Source organism: Balaenoptera acutorostrata, chromosome 9 (assembly GCF_949987535.1).
Source record: "Balaenoptera acutorostrata chromosome 9, mBalAcu1.1, whole genome shotgun sequence".
NCBI classification, from domain to species: domain Eukaryota; kingdom Metazoa; phylum Chordata; class Mammalia; order Artiodactyla; family Balaenopteridae; genus Balaenoptera; species Balaenoptera acutorostrata.
Window position 1 is genome coordinate 2,641,801 of NC_080072.1, and position 12,599 is coordinate 2,654,399.

The window sequence follows — 12,599 nt, forward strand, 5'->3', positions numbered from 1 at the left end:
AAGTCGCCAGGAAAAGGGTTAAATTATTTCTCATTTGTACCTTAAGCCTGCAAGGCATCATGTGGGTAAAGCATTGTAGAAAGATTTCCCCTGAACACGATAAGGTTTTTAAAGGTCAGGTGCTGAGCCGGGTAAGCTGCCCTGGTCAGGGAGAGGCCCCCATGGCCTGAAGGAGTGGGCGTCCGGGGTCCACGGGCTCCAGGGGGTTATTCCTGCCCAGCAGGCCAACTGGGGCCCGGCCAGAGGCGGGCAGACTTGGCCGGGAAGTGATGAATGGTCACGTCGGAGAGAACAGGCTTGCCGGAGATAAACAGCATGTTCCTTGTGCTTTCGAGATTTAAAAATAAACTGAAAAGCAGACACAGTTTAAAAATAATGAACAGGCAGGAGGGGAGTCATTTGCCTGTGTGTCTTCCTCCCATTATTTGTTAAACTGTAGTTTAAAAACTGACCACCAGCCCAGCCTGCAGCTCCGGTGGACGGCGGGGGCACGAGCTGGCGGGGCGCTCAGCGGGGCTGGTGGTGGCCGCACATGGGGGAAGCCCCTCAGGGACCCACTTGGCGTGGAAGAAGTCTTTCCTCCATTTTCTGCTGCATTTGGAGCTTCAGTAGGAAGCCCATAAGGTCAGGCCTAGTAGGTACCCCTGGGACCACCTCCTGAAACAGCACCTGCTACCAACAGCTGAGCACCTGCTCCGGAGTTCTGGGTGGAGGTCTCCACGGGCCCTACGCGGCACCCATCAGGTCTGGTAACAGGGAGGGGCAGGGGACCCCTGGGAAGGACCCCCGCCAGCACTGTAGAGGACAGGGCAGGAGGGCAGACTCGGCCAGCGCTCAGGACTCTGCACACAGCTGCTGGCACAGGAAGGTCTGTGAGCGTCAGAACGAACGGCCCACTGCTGCAGCGCCCCTTGCCCACCCAGCCCGAAGGAAAGGCCACATTTGGTTTCCCAAGGGCCACCGCAGAGGGTGTCTGCTGAACTGGACAGCGGGCAATGGTGATGGGGAAGCTGATCCGGGCCTGGGAGGCTGTGGCCGGGAGAGGATGGCCTGTCAGGTGGGAAGGCCAGAGGGCAGCAGGACCTGACGGCCACAGGCGTGCTGACCCTACAAACGCCCACGACTCGCCTGATTGGACTTCCTGCCCACAGGTGGCGCTCAGACCCAGGGAAGCGCAACTGGGTCTGTGTGTGTGAATCTCGTACCGTGCGGTGTGGGCCTCTGGCTCCATCCCAGGTGCACGCGCCGGAAATGCTGGCCAAGGGCGCCCGGGCAGATATAAAACAGTCAAGATCCACGGGCGTGAAATCTGAAAACATTTCTGCACATTTATGGGTGTTAAAGGCTCTGATGGCCTTAAAATCCTACTCCCTGCAAACATGTGGGCCTCACAGGAAATAAAAATAGAATCGCAGCCCAGGAATCTGTTGATGAGCCCTCCCACTGTGCTGGGTGCCCAAGGTTATGGCCACCCCATTACCCACTGTCAGGGCTGACTTGTGTCCCCCAAATTCATTTGCTGGAGCCCTAACCCTCAGTCTCTCAGATGTGACTGTTTCTGGAGATGGGTCTTTAAAGAGGTGACTAAGGTGAGACGAGGTCACTAGGGTGGGTCCTAATCCCACAGGATGGGTTCCTTATAAGAAGAGGAGGTCAGAGGGCTTCCCTGGTGGTGCAGTGGATAAGACTCCACGCTCCCAATGCAGGGGGCCCGGGTTCGATCCCTGGTCAGGGGACTAGATCCCACACGCATGCTGCAACTAAGAGTTCACATGCCGCAACTAAGGAGCCCGCCTGCTGCAACTAAGGAGCCAGCGAGCCACAACTAAGACCCCGCGCAACCAAATAAATAAATAAATAAATAAAAAGAGGAGATCAGGACACAGACACACACAGAAGGACGACCTTGTAAGGACACAGGGAGGAGACGGCCATCTACACACCGAGGAGAGAGGCCTCAGGAGGACCCAGCCCTGCCCACGCTTGGATCTGGGATTCCGGCCTCCAGGACTGGAGACAATGAATGTCTGTTGTTTAAGCTGCCCAGGCTATGGTGTTTATTAGAGCAGCCCTGGCTGACCTATACACGCACATAAGCAGGCCTCCTCGAGATGGACGGGTCAGCACCCTTGGGAAAAGGGGCATCTCCCTGGCCATACCTGGGGGATGGAGGAGATGAAGCTTCTCTCCCAGGATGGATGCCAGGCAGAAGGGCCCAAATCCTGCCTGGGCCACTTTCCAGCTGGTGGCTGTGGACCAGAGTGGCCCCAAGCACCCACAGGGCTGGTGCACCAGCATCACCAATGGTCTCTGCACCCAGGCCCCAGGAGACCAGACAACCAGGCGGCAGCCCTCCGGCCAGTGATCTGCTTCTGTGTAACAGCCACGTGGAAATATCGTGGTCTGGGACTTGGCTGCCATCTGTGCCCCATTTTTGGCATGTGGGGGTGGGGCTGTGTTTCAAGCTGGGCACCTCTGTGCTCTAACCAGCTCCAGGCAGGACCTGCAGATCCTCAGCCAGACCCACTCTCCCGGACCCTTGCTGTCTCAGGTTCAGCCTATTTCTTTTTCCAGCTTAATTGAGGTATAATCAGCAAATAAAACAGTAAAATATTGAAAGTGTACATCACACTGATTTGATACACTTCCACTGAGAAAGGATTCCTCCCACCTAGTTAATTAGCACATCTATCAGCTCACGTATTTACTTTCTCTTGGTGAGAACATTTCAATTCTACTCTCCTAGTGAATTTCAATTATACAATAGAGTCCTCAACTACAGACATCATGTTACATATAGTTCTTGTTTTTAATGAACAGAACGTGCTGGTCGCTGAGCGACCCCTTGGGAGACCCTGGCAAACATCTTTGTTCCGCGTGCCCTTGGGAGTCGATGTTCAGCCTGCAGCCCAGGCAGAAGTGGGGAGAAAGACAGACGTCCAGTGGGATTCAAGAGGACTGACACAGCAGGCGGGTCCCCAAGGCCAGGAGAGGCGACGGACTGGCTAAGAAAGATCGTCTCAACCCCAGACAGCACGGTGAGCAGAGGACCCCGCCCTACCGGGAGACGCGGCCCCTGCCCAGCCACCTGGGCCAGGTCCTGGGAAGAGCGCCCCACCCCACGCCGGTGCTTGGAGCTTTGTTACTTCTCGCTCACTGGGTGCCCTCCTTCTCCATCTGCTCCAGGGGAAAGGCCGGCTCCCCCCATGTGTGCTGGGGCATCAGTGGCAGCCGCTTGGCCACATCCAGTGGGCTGCTCACGTGCTCACCCTGGGACCCTGAGATCCCACCGCAGGCCAATATCCCAGAGAAGCACCCGTCTACGTGCCCCAGGAGACCCAACGCAGGACATGCTCCAGGGATAAGACGGAAACAACCCAACGTCCTTCGACAGAAGAGTGGAAATAAGTCCTGACTTATTTATAGAAAATAAGGATAGTGAACGAGGCATAGGCACTCATAACTGCATGGCTCAAAAGAAGTTGCAAAAGGCTGCGTATATGGGTTTTTGCAACTTCTCCGTGACTCCGAAGTTATGGGAAATAAGCAGGGGCGTGAAGGGAGAGCGGCAGTCATGCGACATCTGTCAAGGAGCCAAAGGGTCCTGTATTTGTTTGTGGATTCATCCATATATAGCAAAAGCACAAAAACACGCTGGGATGTCAGCTTGGCAACCCCCTGGGGGAGGGCGGTCAGGGGCCTGTCCTGCGCTGGAACTTTGGGCTCCCAGCCTGAAGCAAGCAGAGCCAGAGGTCAGGACCTTGATGAGGCGGGATCGGTTTTATTCTTTTCTGTGGTTTCTATGTGTAAATCTTTCCCACTCATTAATCAAAGCTTTAATCAGTGATAAGGAGATGGTTCCTCCCTGCTGGCAGAGCCTCGGCCAGACGAGGGCCGGAGGCTGCAGCATCTCTGGGGGCCGGCTCTGGGCTTCAAACATATCCTCCTCTTGCTTCTGAGGCCGGCGCTGCCATGCCCATTTCACAGATGGGAAAACTGAGGCCTGGAGCTTAAGGGACTTGCCCAGGGCCCCCTGGCTAGTGACGTGTCCGAGTGGGGGGGACTCCCACTGAGCCCACGCTCTAACCACCACGCCACTCGGAGTCCGTGTGGTCAGACGGGTGGCTCCAGAGCCCCCACGGCAGGTCAGGAGCACTTTTCCAGGGGCGCTGTTTACAGACTCGGGCATCTGGCTTAAGGCACTCCCGCGGACCCGCCTGCCTCCGCCTAAAAACGAAACACCCAAACCAAACAAACAGAAGCAGCAGCTCCCTGACTTGCCAGGAAAACAAGTGACATTTTCCCAGCAAGTGGAAGGAGGCGAGGGCTTGGCCTGGGGCTCCGCCTGGAGACCCAACCCCAGCCTGTGAGAAGAGGGCTGAGAGGACAAAGAAGTGGTGTGTCCACAACGGAAGGCTACCCAGAAAAGACGAAATCCTGCCATTTGAGACAACACGGATGGACCTCGAGGGCACTATGCTAAGTGAAACAAGTCAGACGGATAAACACGAATGCTGTAGGATCTCATTCATGTGGAATCCAAAAAACAAACAAACCAACAAACAAAAAACCCAAAATGAACGAACAAAGCAAACCAAACCCAAACAAACAAGTAGATACAGAGAACAGAGCAGTGGTTGGTAGGGGGGAGGGGCACGGGGGTGCGAAATGGGTAAAGGGGATCAACAGGATGGGACCGGATGCAGACCATTTTTTGGCGGTGAGCACGTTGTAGTGTATACAGAGCTCGAAACACAATGTACACATTATATACACACGTGAAACTTACATGCTGTTATAAACCGACGTTACCTCAATTTAAAAAAATCTTTAAAATATTAAATATAGTATGTTCTAGCAAAAAAAACAGAAGGGCAGATAAGGGGTGAGGTGGACCCATGCAGGGCCCACAGACAAAGTGCTGGCCAGGCGCCTGGTGTTCCCTGCACAACAGCTTGCTGCCGACCCCACTGTGCCCGAGGGTCAGCGCCTGAGACGGGAGCCGAGAGAGGGCTTTCCAGGCAAGGGATCGGCATATGGTAAGGCACAGAGGTGCTGAGTCACATCAGGGTGAGCGCCCGGCAATCTGGGAGAGCAGAGCAGAGGGCAGGGCCCTGCCCCGAGACGGAGAAACTCTCCCCTCTGATGAGGCGATGGAAACCCGGCCCAGCCTGGCCAGCTCTGGGCAGCTGGAAGGTTCTCCTGCAGGACGGGCCTTGGCTGTTGCTGATGGTAGATGCCCACTGCCAGGGAGAGAAAGCTGCACGGCTGCATGCAGGGCATGGAGGGGGTCCCAATGGCCAGGCCCAGCACTGAGACTGCCCCTCGGAGGGGACCGCCTCTACCCCCCTCCCTGGGAGCCTCCAGATCCAGCCTGCTGACCAGCAAGGATGACCCACAGTGGCCACTGGAATGGATCAGCCACCAGGCCCTGTCCCCGGGCGGCCTCACTCTCAGGATCGCACAGTGGGGCTGAAGTCTTACATTCTGAGTCAAGGTGTCATCTTCTTGCAAACCCAAACTAACCCAGCCTCGTGGGACCAAGGGCTGGGTCTCTTCCTGGCAGCCTTTGGGGTCCTACCCTTCGGGTTCTGCCCTTCCAGGGGTCCTGCCCTTCAGGGGCGGCTGCAGTCCAGAGGCGGCATGGAGGCCTCAGAGCAGGGGCCACCTGTGCTCTGTCCCAGGAGCCCAAAGCGGAAACAGTGTGGGTGGGCTGGAGTGGGCGAGGGCTCCTTCAAAGTGGGCCGCTCTCTCTCTGCTCCAGGAGGAGCGGGCGGAGGATGCCCGAAGTGGCACCAGGTTCTACAAAGGGTTCACGCCGGGTGGCCCGTGTGGGCGGACTGCAGGGAGGCAGGGGTGAGGGACCAGCAGCAGGCAGCCGCTTTGGTGACAGGAAGTCACGTGTGGTGCCTGAGGGAGAGGCGGAGAGATTTCCAACCCTCAGTCTTGCGGCTTTCACCCTTTTTTTTTTTTTTTTTTTGGCTGTGCTGTGTGGCTTGCAGGATCTTTGTTCCCCGAAAAGGGATTGAACTGTGACCCCAGCAGTGAGAGCGTGGAGTCCTAACCATTGGACCGCCAGAGAATTCCTGTGGCTTTCACACTTTTAAAAATTGGTGGAAACTTTTTTCCGTATAAAACTTGCTGTGAGACGTGGATGGATCTAGAGACTGTCATACAGAGTGAAGTAAGTTAGAAAAATATCGTAAATAAACGCATATATGTGGAACCTAGAAAAATGGTACAGATGAACCGGTTTGCAGGGCAGAAATAGACACACAGATGTAGAGAACAAACGTATGGACACCAAGGGGGGAAAGTGGTGGGGTGGGATGAATTGGGAGATGGGGATTGACGTGTATACACTGATGTGTATAAAATAGATAACGAATAAGAACATGCTGTATAAAAAATAAATAAAATAAAATTCAAAAATTCAAAAAAAAAAAAAAAACACCAAAAACTTGCTGTGTAGCTTCAGGCTGTAAAACAGCTGGAAGGGCAGGTGCTGGGGACCTGAGACCTCCAGAGAACCTGGGCCTCGGGCAATGAGCTGGGCCTCTGGACGCCCCTTCCCTCCCAGCTCCTGCCCCATCACCACCTGGCTGGGGGGCACAGGAATGTGGAACACAGGATGTCAGGGATCGGGGAGCCTTACGGATGGGGAAACTGAGGCCCAGTGAGGACAGCACGGTGGTCTTGCCATGTTCTGGGCTGCAGTCTCCTTGCCTCTCTAATGGGAGCTGGGTGGACCCTGTGAGCCCCTGGACCTCAACCTCAGCTTTGTTTGGGGAGGGGAGACAAGAGGGCTCAGGTGAGAGTTTCCACTCACTCTGAAGCCAGAGAACAAAGCGTCAGGACCGAGGCCCCTTTCTGTGGGTCAGTTTTCGCCCAGGAGATGGGCACACGCTAAAGGTCAGCTGGGGGCTGGAGCTCTCAGTCCTGGGGGTGGGGTTCTCACTCCACCTGAGCTCATCTTTGGGCTTTAATGTGAAGCCCCAGCTCCCCCTCCCCTCCCCAGCACCCCCAGGCCCTACCGTGCGCCTGGCCTCGGGCCTACAAGGAGGTCTGGTTCCTAACCCACAAGGAGCTAAGCCAGAGTCACCAACACGGGGCCGATGGTCACCCGTCTTGTGACTTCTCATGGAACTGCTGTGGGCCCGGATTACAGAGAGGGAAAGAGAGCTTTAGGGGGTAGAGAAACTGCTGGCCCCAGGACTTGGGGTTAAGAATCCCTGAGCCGCTTCCTTGGCCTGGCCTCCAAACCCACCATGATCCCTGACACCATCAACCCCTGAGACCCTGGCCAGCCTCTGCACCATCCTCCAGCCCCAGGCCTGTACCAGGGCACCAGGGGCCTGCTCAGTTCAGCCCAGGCTGAGCCGGCAGAGGGGGCAGCGGGCATCCAGGTTCCCCTCGGGAACAGGGTTACGCAGAAGAGCCTGTCCTGTCGCTCTGGGGGGCTGAGTGCTGACCCAGAGAGGGCCTCGGTCAGGGCCACTGCAGAGGTGGACGCAGAGGCGTCCTGAACGGGCAGGGGCTCTGTCCACGGCCACCCCTGACCACGTTCTCAGAGCCCTGCCCCAGATGTCACACTGGCCTTTAGGTTCCAACTGGGAGGCGTGGGGTTGCCCCCATCCCCTGTCTCCTGCGGCTGCGGTGAGGAGCCCACAAGCCCAGGGCCCATGGGAAGACCTGCAAGGGCCCCCGACCCCTGGGTGTCACCCCAAGGGCGGCTGAGGACTGACCGTGAAGCCCGCCCCACCCCAGGTCCAGAGATCCTTCTGGTCTATGAAAGCAGCAAAGGGATAAAAACACATTCGGTAAACGTGTCGGTAAATAACAAAAAGCCTGTCCCTGGTCTCTCTGACCCAGAACGTTTGGTCCTCAAGTCTGCACACCTCAGACACAGTGCACACTCCCCCCCCTCCCTCCCCCACCCCGGGCTGGATTTGGGTGACTCCTGAGTGGGATGAGGTTCGTCCTACAGGGCAGGCAGTCAGCCTTCCTGTCCCAGCTGCTCACCCTCCGGCCCCTCCCTCTGGCCCCCTGGGGAAGCCGGAGAGGACACAGCCACCTGGAGCCGCCCTAGCAGCCTCAGCGCAGCCCCGGTGACAGACCCCAGGGAGACCCCCAGCCCTTTAATGCACTCTGCCGTATTCACCCCAATAGGCGGGCACCGAATCCCCCACCGCCCCATCCTCCCCACTCCTGCGCCTCCGCGCAGGCCTGGCCCTTTAAGCCACCTCCCTGCGCCGCATTCACCCCAATAGGCGGGCACATCAATAACGCCGCGTGATCCCTCCCCTTGGCAGATTGCCTTTCCTCCAGTGGAAGCCACTGAAAACGGGTTCATGATGGCTGTGGCCAAGCCAGCCACCGCCCCTGCCCACTGTTGGCCGAGGACCGGGCGGCCTCCCTCCCTCCTGGTTCAGAAGCCTGGCCCGTCCCTGCTGGGCCATCCCCTCCCTCTGCCTTCCTGGGGATTCGCCTACTCCCGTCTCCACCCCTCCTTGGCCTTGGACAAGGGAAAGTGACCCCCAGCTGGTCACAAGGGTCAGCAGCCTGTGGGACGGGGCGGCCCCAAATCCCCTCCTTATGTGCTCATTAAGCCTGTAAAATATCCCTCTCCTTGGGATAGGGGCAGCTGCTCCGTTGTGAGGCCCGGACACCCCGCTGCAGCCCTTCATCCCAGCCAGGGCCAGAGAGGGCCCGGACAGTCTAGGCCACCTCCATTCGCCCAGTGAACATCAGGCGTTCCTCCCAGGTAAGCCACTCTGCACACTCTCACATCTATCCATCTAGGACAGAGGGCACGGGCTGGTCAGGTGTCCTGCCTGTCAATGCTGGTGAGGTCCACAGACCCGGAGGGAGATGCAGGATGGGGCATCCCCGGGGCGAAGACAATTCTACAGCTTCACATGAGCATCTACTGCGTGCCAGGCCCGGGGGACAGAGCCCCGAGCAGACATCCAGGCAATGAGTGAAGGATGACCCATGTGCCAACAGCGCCCGCCCACTCGACTGAACAGATACAGGATGGAGATGGTTCCAGAAATGCATGGATCACGGTGCTAAGAAAATGAAACCCAGCACCTTCGAATGGAGGCTTCAGTCAGGAGCAGAGAGAGGCCAGTCTGGAGAGAAGAGTGGGTGTGAGGTGGGCTTGGGAGTTAGCAAAGTACTGGCTCTGAGGTTTTCGACAAAGGCCCTGTGAGTCCCTTGAAGCGGGCCAACCAGGCTCATGTCCTGAGTGGTGGGGACGGTCTCTCACTGGCTGGATGACCCAGATAACCTTGGCAATTCTCTGATGGCCCTGCACCTCCCCAGGGGCCTGGCCCGGTGGTTCCGAGGCCCCTCCCAATGGTCCTCGAGCCGCCCTCTCTGAATCCCAAGGGTCTGTGATGCTGGCGCAGGGACTCCCTTCTTGGGTATTCCTGGGGCACTTCCAGGCAGCCCCACATCTCGGTCCTGCAGCATTTCTTAACCTTGATGGCTTATTCCCCAGCTACCTCACTGGACAGAGAACTCTAAGCCAGAGACCTTGTGTCCCAGACCCCAGTCCCATCCAAGCCCTGGCCTTCAATGGGGCAGGTCCTGACCACACAGCGGGTGCCCACTGCCCTCAGCATGGACGCCAATATATGCCAACTTCACACCCACGGGCACACAGGAGCCCTGGCCTGGAGCAACTGTGACGCTAAGAGGACACATAATCCAAAGTCCAAGTCCTTTGTCCTCAACCACCACGACCATCCCCTGGAGACGTTTATCTGCTCACACGGCTGGGGAGCTGGGGAAGGCTGCCGAGCCACCAAGGGCAGCCACAAACCCATGGAGAGCTCATCCCCCGTGCTAAGTTCTGTTTCCTCGACCTGCAGGTTCATGGGGCAAATCCGGCACGGACAGCAATACTCCATTCCTTGGTGACAGCCGCGAGCGGCACGCCTGGTGACCGTTGCGAGGAACAGCACTGTCCTTCTGCGCCTCCCAACCCCTGGCCCCCGACCCGTGACAGCGCCCACCTGGGCTTCCACCTCCTGAGATCCGCCAGGCGGTTCCACCCGACCCGTGGACCCCACGGTGGGACCCGCACTCGACACCTCCCTTCAAGTCCAGACGACGGGGATCCTTTTGACACACTCCGTGCACCCCTGCACAGCCCCCAGTCCTGGGGTTCAGGTCTCACCCACGTAACCGTGAGCTACACTGCTTCCCAGCTGTAGCCGCACACCTGCCCCCTGAATGAATGGGAAGGGGGGCAGGCACGCTTCCGTCACCTGGGGTGAGCTCTCGCCCGCCTGTGCGCTGTGTGTGTGTGTCTGCACGATGCAGGCATGCATGCGCGCCCACACTGGCTTAAGCACAGAATCAGCAGAAAGTGCAAGTCCCCCAAACACAGCTGCCAAAGACACACCACAGTCTTCAAACCACTGGCCTGTCACGCAGTCCTTCTTCCCACCCCCAAGTGCGGCTTGTCAGATGACTATCACAGCTCAGGGAGCTTCCAGGAAGAGAGATTTCAGGAGAGAAACTGATCCCGGAACTTCTGAGCACAGTAACGACCATTCTAGGGGAGGGGCTGCAGTCGGCATTCTGGAAAGAGCCGGGAGCAAACCTCTGGAGACTTAGCTGATCCCTGGCCCAACTCAGGCCAGCCTGACCGCCGGGCCCAGGAAGGAGGGGCTTCCATCTGGCGTCCAGGAAGCACCGCCCATGGGTCCACATCTGCACAGCACCCTCCCCAGGACGAGGCCCGGACTCGAGGGCCTTTGCCTGGCCCATCTGCTTTGTCACCATCTCTAAACACAGCTGGCAAGACAGACCAGCCAGACACACTCAGTGCCTACCCTCCTGGCACCCCGGGCCCTGCCCCACACGCGTGCAAGCAGACAATGGGATTGCGGATCTGGAGCTTGAAGCCTGACGCCCCTGAACTGCCAGCTGCCTGCAAAGCCTGTCAAGTTCAAGGAGCGGCAAGGCCTCACACAGCCAAGAAAGTGGGTAAACGCCACCTGACAAACCACTCGGCCTGCCATTGTTGAGGGGAGGGTTTCTGCTGTCGGGCCTGGATCCACCTGGTGCACACATACCCAAGGGCATACACATCCAACCCAAAGGCTGTGCCCACGGCCCAGGCTGTGACAGCCTGGGCCTGCCTCTGGAACTGGCCTGGGGGAACATCACAGGGTGTGAAAGGTACCTTGAAGGCTCAGGCAGACAGGCAGACACACATATAAAAGATCTCTGGTGTAGACAGACCCCCAGATGGCACAAGAGCAGAAATCCAACCAGCTGCTCGGGCTGGGCCTGGCTCAGACCAAGGATGAGCGGGGGCAGAGAAGCCCACCTCCCCATGGTGGGACCTGTTCACACCCCCAGGAGCCATTCAGAATCCCAATTCCAGGGTCTTCCGACAGCACACAGCCCAGCTTGGGGGTTCCAAGTGACAGTGGCTGGCCCCCAGGGCTGCTGACAGCCCGCTACCCCCACGTCCCACCGTCCCTTGACCCGCAGGAATCCTCAAGTGCACGGTATCCTCATGTAGACTCATGTCCCCTGAACAATTTCCAAGGCTCCCTGTCTTAGGGGCTCAGTGGCCTAGAGATGGAGGGTCCGGGGGGTGGGTGACAGCAGAGGTCCTCCCCTCAGCTCACGCAGCCCCTCACTCTGTGGACACAGACCAAGCCCCAAGCTGGAAGGCCAGACGCTAATCCCAGACCCCATCCAGAGGTAGCAGGTCCCCTTCCCGCAGACCCTGCCGCTTCAACACCCCCTGGGTCTGGGCAGAGCTGGGGACACAGACCCAGCCGCCCTCCCTCCCCTCCCCGCTCCTTCAAGCCCCAAAACTGGGGAGCCCGGTTGCCCGCCGCTCCCCACACTCGGGCCCCACCCGCGCTCCAACCCGCCCGCCGCATCACCCCGGGCTCCCCGAGCGACGGGCCGGGTCGGGGCTCCCCAGCACCGGTTACCGTCGGGGTCGGCCGGGCTACGCCCCAGTCCCGGGGGTCTGCGGACTCCGGCGTGGGGCTCCCCCAGCCCCCTCAGCAGCCCCCCCCCCCCGGCGGCCCGCTGGACGCTCCCGGCCCTCTCGGCCGCGGCCTCCTCCCCGCCCCCTCCTCGGCCCCTCCCCGCCCCCTCCTCATCCCCCGCCGCCCCCTGCCCGCCCGCCGCGCTCCTACCGTGAGAAGCCGGGCGCGCTGGGCCGGGCCGGGCCGGGCCGTGCCGGGCGCGCGGGGGCTCAGCTGGCGGCGCGGCCCGGCTGCAGGAAATGCCAGAAGACTGATCCAACCGCGGGAGCGGAGGGAGGGAGCGAAGGAGGGAGGAGAGGAGGCGGGGAGGAGGGGCGGAGGGCGCGGCGGCCGCAAAACCCGGGCGGGATCGGCGAGCGGAGCGGGCGCGCCGGGACCCCAGTCCCTGCCTGGCGCGGCTTTGCCTCGCCGCCCTCTTCCTGGCGCGCTCTGGGGCCCCCGCGCACCGCGGCGCGCCCGGGGGTCGGACGTTCCTCCGGAAACGGGGTGAGCGAGCGGTGGTGAGCGGGGTCAGCCTCCCTGGGTTAGGGGTGCGGGAGGGCACGTGATCACAGATTCTTGCAGGCCTCC

The 12,599-nt window shown here is 59.3% G+C and overlaps 1 protein-coding gene across 4 annotated transcripts in view; it reads right to left on the reverse strand.

Annotated features, from left to right (window-relative positions):
* Positions 1–12,303, reverse strand: part of OSBPL5 (oxysterol binding protein like 5) — a 68,175-nt gene extending 55,872 nt beyond the window's left edge. For 2 of the 4 annotated variants that reach the window (XM_057552806.1, XM_057552803.1), the window contains exon 1: positions 12,180–12,303. The gene's annotated coding sequence lies outside the window, so the exon portion shown is untranslated. The remainder of the gene's footprint in view (positions 1–12,179) is intronic. The other 2 variants (XM_057552808.1, XM_057552810.1) reach the window with 2 other exon arrangements.
* Between the last annotated feature and the right edge of the window lie 296 nt (positions 12,304–12,599).